General features: G+C 41.0%; 1 pseudogene; it reads right to left on the bottom strand.

Annotated features, from left to right (window-relative positions):
• Window positions 1-3,314: 3,314 nt before the first annotated feature.
• LOC128629953 (general transcription factor II-I repeat domain-containing protein 2A-like) lies at window positions 3,315-4,759 on the bottom strand (annotated as a pseudogene).
• Window positions 4,760-8,049: the final 3,290 nt, after the last annotated feature.

Here is an 8,049-nt window from a genome sequence, read left to right as displayed (position 1 = left end):
TCAACAAAGAACAGGATATGAAGTTATTCTATGTGTCACCCAAAATTTAAATATTAAACCTAATTAGTGTGTCTAATACACCAACTGTAGTGTTGTATTGCCTAATTAATTCTGTGGAGCCAGTCACTGAGAACACTCACGATTGCCTAGCCGAAATTCATATTTCCTCGAGTTAAAGTTTGAACTTTTTAGACGTTCCATCTGGAAGATTTTGTGAGCACCCTGTTCTGCCCAATTGGCCGAATTAAAAGCTATCACTACAGAGTGCGAACTGGTTACGGTAGAATTGCTAATATATACACTGACTCTGATTGTGCCCATGGATTGTGTCATCCGTTTGGAGCTGTTTGAATGCAGTGAGGTTTTAGTAAAAGTGCTGGAACGCCACTTTAACATACCGAGCAAATAGTTTAATTGAATTCTGATTGTACCTACTGCACTTCTCACTGTATGAATTTCAGATGCACATGGTTTTAACCAGTGCGCGAGGGGGAAGTTATGGGAAAAGATAAAACAGCAAGAGGACTGGTCTCTGGACTTACAGGCAATTATGGATAATTATTATTATTTTTTTAAACTTACAGGCAATGGTGAATAATAATCTGAGTGTGAAATTTATGCTCAAAACAATGTCAGAAAGGGAAAATCAGTATCGACAGGGCTCATATCAATGCCAGAAGGACCGTTTAAGCACTTGGTGATAGACAGGTTTAGCAGATGGAGGGAGGCAATGCAATCAGCAGACTAAACTGCTGGAACAATGATTCAATTTTTAACCAGAGAGGTAATTCCTAGAGACGGCATACCATCTCAGATTAGCTCTGACAATGGCTCAGCGTTCGTTTAAAAAACAGTGTTACAGTAACTGTGATTAAATTAAAATTTTGATGTGCTTATCACCCTCAGTCACAGGGAATAGTGGAAAAGGTAAGTGGTACCTTTAAGGCTAAGTTTAACGCAATTTGTGCTGACTCTGAACTCTTTTCGGTAGATGCTCTACCTCCTGCACTAATGACCTATCGCATGCAGACTAACAGAAATATGCATCTAACACCGCATGAAATGCCTACGGGTCGACCCATGTCTGTGTCATACCTGAGAGGTCCTTATGAAGAACTGCCGCTGAAGTAATTACAGATGGAACTAAGAGCATATATGCGATAACTAACTGCTATGTATGAAGCTATCTATTCACAGGACCAGAGCTGGGGACTGAGAGAGGAGACAGAAGTTCCTGGTCCTGTGACTCCTGGAGAACAGGTGTACCTAGGGGTGTTCCAGCCCAGAAGGGAAAGGCCGTACAAAGTGAGCACTTAGATTAAGACCTAGGAGAAAGGAGGATCAGCTGATCGAAGGGGACGATCCAGTGGTTGACATTGCAGAAGAAAGAACAAGACAAGACGTGAGAGAGGGTCTAAATGAAGATAAGGGAGAATGGCAGTCTCAGGTGATGGCAAAGAAGAAGGTCTGTCAGGGGTCGTACCAACAGAGCAGGAGGAAAGAAGGGCTCCTGCTGCTGAGAGCGGTTCTGACGAGCCTGATACACCTGCTGAAGGAGAAAGAGGCCCAAGCAGACATTCCTTACAGGACAACTTTTCCATAATTGACTTTTCAGCCCTTGACTAGTCTCCAAAACAGTACTGAACTAGAACTGAATGAGACAATCAGTGAGCCAGATTGGAACTCTGATCGACTGCAACAGGATGGAACAGATTCCAGTTCCTCCTGTGAGGACGAAGAAGTAGTATGATGAGCCATGCCATGGGTGTAAGCGCTAGCTTGACCTCTCCTCAAGGGTGGTCCCCGCGATATGCAAAGTATCTGGGTCGAAGACAAACATTAACACATCCCCTGAAAAAGGATGTGATGGAGTTTTTATTTTTTGCTTTTTCCATTTTTCTATTTTTAATTTTTTACATTTTCTATTACAATATAAAGTGTGATTAAGAGACAGGGTGATCACTGTCATGATTAATCAAACTGAGAAAATTTGATTCGTATTCATGTTTATTAGTCTATACTTGTATCAGCTATATGTGCTTAATCAACTGTGTACTCTACATCACGATGACAACCACAGGCAAGTGCTGAACCAAACGCATGCTCACGCTTACAAACAATGTCTTGATTTTTGTGGTTAGGGAAAGAGACAGAATCCTTTACTCCTTTCTAGCCAGTGGGAGAGGAGATGTTTGTTTCTGGTCTCCAGAGAGAGTGGTTTCAGGATTTGGTCATTGGTAGAAGGCTGACGTGGTCATACATTGATCACTAGTTAGTGCAAATGAAGGGACTGGATTGTGAGATTACTCTCCCTAGCTAGATGGGGCTTAGTTAGCCCCAGAGGGGGAGAGTATATGGAAAATATCTGAAGTGCAAACAATATGTGTAACTGACATCTGGATATGTTAATGAAGTGAATTCAATATGTAACCAACATTTAGAATTATTACTTGAGCATTATCATATAATCAATATTGGTTAAAAAACATCATCTATATGTATAATCAACGGTTAGAAGCATAATCTAAATCCATAGAACAATGTTTGATCAGGTTATATTCTGAGTGGATTTGAGTTGAATGAACTGTGTTTCAGTGTACAACAATTGTTGTTCTGTATTAGCTGTCTCCTGTCTCCACAGCAATAAAAATTGGCAGTAGATATTCGCATGCGTGAGTAAATAACTTTGAGGCAGATACAAATTAGGGATTAAAAGAGATTAGAGAAATTAGAGAGGGCCTCGGGAAAGGAGGTAGATATCAGCGGGGAAAACCGATAGAGACAGACAGATGCTCATTGAGGCCTACGAAGGGAGTCAAGGTCAAGACACACAAGCCTGTGTGAAACCTTTTTTTGTAAAAGAAACCTTGTCCTCATGAAACCTTTTCAAGAAAAACAACTAACTGCGCATGTTCCACAAATTTAAGATAACACATAGACATGAATATTTACTTGTGGCAAAAGAAGATTGGTGTATTTCAACGAGGAAAAGCAAAACCTCACCTACAGAGACTATGCCGTGGAGATAGGTATATAAAGACATGTTTGTGTATGCATAATCCGGACACTCTGCAGACTGTCACACTTTATTGATTTTCAATAAAGTTTATTTACTTTTTGACACCTACTAAACTCTCTGTCTCTGAAGTTTTTGACCTAGGCTAAAAGGTTGATTTTATTCACGACACTCGCAGGTCACAATGGGTTCTAAAATTTGACAGAGGGGCTGGGCCAGGAACAGACGGATGGAGTGTTTGTGTGCACTAATATAAATGACATGTAAAAGCCATTACATGAAAGGATTTGGCCTTTAACAGGTAGCAAAGCATGAATATGCAAGGCTCATTGTACCAATTGTTTTCCAAATGCATCAATTTGATAACACAGTAGAGAAACCCGCGTCCAGTTTCAGAGGGAACAGTGCTGTTGATCTCCCTTTTTTGCCAGTGCATCAAACTCTGGAGTTAGTTTTGTTGTGGCAATTCTCAGGATAGATCTGAGGTGTTGGTCAGTTAACCTGGATCTGTGAGGGGCTTTGTCGATGTGCATGATGCTGAATGTCTGCTCACATACGTAGGTCGAGCCAAACCATGTCAGCATCTTCTGTGCCGTCCTCTGGAGGTTTGGAAACGTCTCTTCATTAAGTGAAGCATAAAAGTCATTCAGTTTAAGAGAGTTGAACTTCTCCTTTAAGACGGAGTCAGACTGAAGATCGATCAGTTCCAATTGCAGCTCCTGTGGTGCTGTTTCAGGGTCTTGTGACAGGGGACAGGACACCAGCTGAACCGACGGCAGAATTCTCTGTGCAGGTCGCCCAGTGATCTGTATTTCTTCACGTTTCGGGACGCGTCTTTCTGCATGGCTAGTGTGGGGGAATGAAAGAGAGATTTGTTTGAAATTTGACTGGAGAATAAAGTCAGCTTGGATTTGAAGGCTCTAACATTTGTGTACATGTCGTGCACAAACTGATCTTTCCCCTGTAGCTTGATGTTCAGCTCATTCATGTGTGAAAATATGTCCACAGCAAACGCAAAGTCACAAAGCCAGTTGTTGTCGCTTAGCTCAGGAAATTCGTCGGATTTCCAAAATAACTCCAAAAATGCGATAATTTCCTCTTTGAGCTCCCACACTCGTTGAAACACTTTTCCCAAACTTAACCAGCGGACACGAGAGTGGTAGAGGAGTCCTGGTGATCCGCATCAGTTTCCTCCAGGAACGTAAGAAACTGACGATGCTGAAGTCCCCTTTCTCGTATAAAGTTAACAAGTTTTACAACCGGATTCACGACATGATTAAGCTGCAATATAGACTTACACAGAGATTCCTGATGAATTCAGAGATTCCAGTGAAGGAAAATAACATCCTGCTCAGGGTTTTCCTCCTTCACTTTGTCCTGGATTCTTTTCAACACCCCAACGTTTTTTCCAGTTAAATTTGCCGATCCATCCGTGCTGACATTGGCAAGTTTCTCTCCCCGCGTTTTTCCTTTCAGGGACTCCATGGTCAAGAACTCCTCAGTTATCTCAAAACTGTCGTTAATCCCTCGTATAAAATTAGGAGCTGAGCAGTGTCTTATGTCGTTAATTTCATCCAGTGCTAGTGAATATAACATAAAAGATTCCGCCTTTCTGTTCAATTCGCTGGCGATATCATCGTCAATAGTTCCACACGGCGAGTCACAGTCCTGTGTGATGAACTGATTTTTTAAAAATTGCCTTTGCTCTCCGGACACAGGAGACCTGCTGTCTCTACCATGCATTCTTTCAAAAACTCTCCTTCGGAGAAAGGCTTGCTAGCCTTTGCTAATTTGAATGCCAGCAAAAAAACTTGCCTTGGTACTTCACTCTTGAATCGCAGTTTGTCGCTGAACATTTTTTTGCTGAGTCTGTAAATTATCCATCAACCTCTGAGCCGTAGCCGCCCGTTCTTGCGTTGACTGCTTGCTAGCGTAGTTGGCATGCTTCGTGGCAAAGTGACGGCTGATATTGTATTCTGTGAAAACCGCAACAGTTTCTTGGCATATCAGGTATACAACCGTTGATCGGACTTCAGTAGAAAAATATTTTGTTGTCCACTCCTTATTAAATACTCGGCACTCACTGTCCACTTTTCTTTTCTTTGGTCCACTCATTTTTACAGAAGGGCTCAAAGGGCAAAGCGAAAAAGTGAAGTAGAGAGTAATACACCACACTGAGGTTTAATCATATAATTTGGACAAGTTCGGATTAAAGCCGGATTAAAAAGCCCAACGGGCCGTATATGGCCCTCAGGCTGTAGTTTGCCCATGCCTGGTCTAAACATACATGCATCGACAGCTCCGTGTCAATAACACGATTTCCTACCACAAAAACTTGAGCGACTGCAAGCAAATAAGCAACCTACTTATACTGCAAGCAAATATGACTCATTTGATCTACAGCTACTGTGCAGCTAGAAAGTTTAACGTTTACAGTTTTCTGTATTTCTCCATACGTTTGACCTGAAACCTGATCAGATCTTCATCTAAGTCCTTAAACTAGGTAAAAGAGAACCCGGGTAACAACAGATGCAAAAAAAAAAAAAAAAAAAACAGTAGTTTTTACAGTTATTTATTAAGCAAAAATGATCCAGTGTTAAATAACTCTGTAGGAAAAGGTATGTGATGTCTAGGAGTACGAGTTCATTTAAATGGGGCTGATTGAAGTCAGGCGTTTCAATCAAGGGAATAGCAATTAGGCCCACCCATGTTTCAAGAACATTAACTTGGGTCTTCACCATCAAAGTCTGGTCTTCACCACACAGGTTTATGGAAGTGTGCCCTGCCTCGATCCAAGGACATTCCTGAGGACCTCAGAAAAAGAGAGTTGTCAATGCTCACCGGCTTGGAAAGGGTTACAGAGCCATTTCTAAAGAGTTTGGCTTCCACCAATCCACTGTGAGGTAAATGACATACAGATGGAGGAAATTCAGCACCACTGTTACTCTCCCAAGGACTGGGCGTCCAGCAAAAAAGATCACTCCAAGGGTGTGGTGAATAATATCACAGTAAGTCATAAAGAACCCCAGGGTAACATCTCAGAACCTACAGGCCACTACTTTCCATAAAAGAACACTGCTGCCTGTCTGAAGTTTGCTCAAATCCATGTGGAAATGCCAGGAGCCTATTGGAAGAATGTTCTGTGGACAGATGAGTCCAGAATAGAACTTCTTGCTTTAATTGAAAATCATTGTTTGATGCAAACCGAAAATAGCATCCCAACATAAGAACTTCATCCCAACCGTGAAGCATGGGCGTGGCAGCATTATCTTTTGGGGCTGCTTTGGGTCCGAACCAGCTTGCCATTATTGATGGACCTATGAATCCTAGATTGTACCAGGAGAATGTCAGGGTATCTGTCTGTGAACTCAAGCTTAACTGTAAGTGGGCCTTGCAGTAGAGACAACGACCTTAAGCACACAAGTACGTCTACAGAGAAATGGTTAAAGCAGAAGAAATTGAAATTTTGGAATGGCCAAGTCAGACCTTAACCCGATAGAAACATTGTGGAAGGACCTAAAAAGAGCAGTTCATGCAAAGAAGCCTGCCAGCATCATTGAGTTGAAGCAGGAGGAGTGAGCCAAAATTCCTCAAACCCATTGTGCAGGATTGAGTGAGTCATCGGAAATGTTTGCTTCAAGTTATTGCTGCTCGAAGGTCTCACACCGATTACTGAAATCAAAAGTTTACATACTTTTTTCAGCAAAGGTGTTTAATGTTGGGTAATTGTGCTCAGTGAATAAATGTGAAAACTATAAGGCATTTGTTTAATTGAGTTCTCTTTATCTAGTTTTAGGGCTTGGATGGAAGTTCTGTTCACATTTCAGGTCAAATGAATTTAATTTTATACTTGTTTGTATTCTTTTTTTATTTTGGCTATCAAATCTTTATATTTTTATCTTTCATATACTTTCTGGATTGTTCTGGTAAAGTCTTTAAATTGCTGCTCCTGAAATCAAAACTGGTGTTTCGAGATGTTTTTTGTATCTGTTATGGCCTCCAATACCATAGTTTTAAAAAAAATAATTAAAAAAGTCACTTTTGGTGAAAAATGATACAATTTTAATGCTTCAACATGCACTAGACTTGTGTTCGTCCAATTAAATGCTCTCTAGAATGTGTAGGAATGTGTGGGTCTTGAGGCGGGTCTTGCTCAAAAGTAGCAGCTCATTAGCATCAATGTTCTTCAGAGCTGGGCGTATCCCAAACACTGTTAGCTGTTGTGTAACACTTCAACATGCCACCACTCTTATTTCCTGTTTCAAAAAGAAATACGTCGTCATACAGAATCAAATCACAGCTCTCAAAGTTGCTTTGTGGGGACTGTAAAGTAAAAAAAATGAGCGCATTGTTCATCTTCCTTTAAAGTTGCAATAGTTTTATTTATTTATTTATTTTTCACTTGTACAAATAACCTGGGAGATATGTAGAACATGATAAAAATAATGGATTAAGTTGTGGCCTTAGCAAGAGTGCATCAAGTCACTTAGAAAACCTGTTTAAAAAAAACGGACTTCTGGTCTGGAAAGCTTGTTTGTGTTTGGATGTGCCTCCTGTCAATCATTTTAGAGACACTCTATGGGCAACCATAGATCCTGGGCTGGAGCTTTGTGAACATGAGCGGGAAACATTCAAATGTCAAAGTTACTGTTCCATCAGCTCTGCATGACGTGACATCAATTAAATGTGCTAGAGCTCTGCTTCTCTGCACTTCTCCTTACAGTTTAGTCATTATGATGTAGTTCAACGCTACGAAAGGTTTGAGCAAACAGTAATGCCCTTCCTCAAACTGGGTTGCCTTGCAGAATGTTGTCAAGTTGCCTGGTAACTTGTAGATTAAATATCCGTGCAGTTAAAAGGATGTTAAACAGTTTTGTCCCTGTGAGCCTTTACTCTTTCAATTTTGACTCCAGCATGAGCCAGTCTAGTGTTTCTGACAACAGCTGAGTACCAGTTACAAGTAACAATAGTCTTCACAACACTGACACTGCAAATCTGCAGTTTGACCAAGCATGTGGCCTGAACGACTGCGA

Source organism: Ictalurus punctatus, unplaced genomic scaffold (assembly GCF_001660625.3).
Source record: "Ictalurus punctatus breed USDA103 unplaced genomic scaffold, Coco_2.0 Super-Scaffold_100046, whole genome shotgun sequence".
NCBI lineage: Eukaryota > Metazoa > Chordata > Actinopteri > Siluriformes > Ictaluridae > Ictalurus > Ictalurus punctatus.
This window is presented reverse-complemented; position numbering and strand designations above follow the sequence as displayed.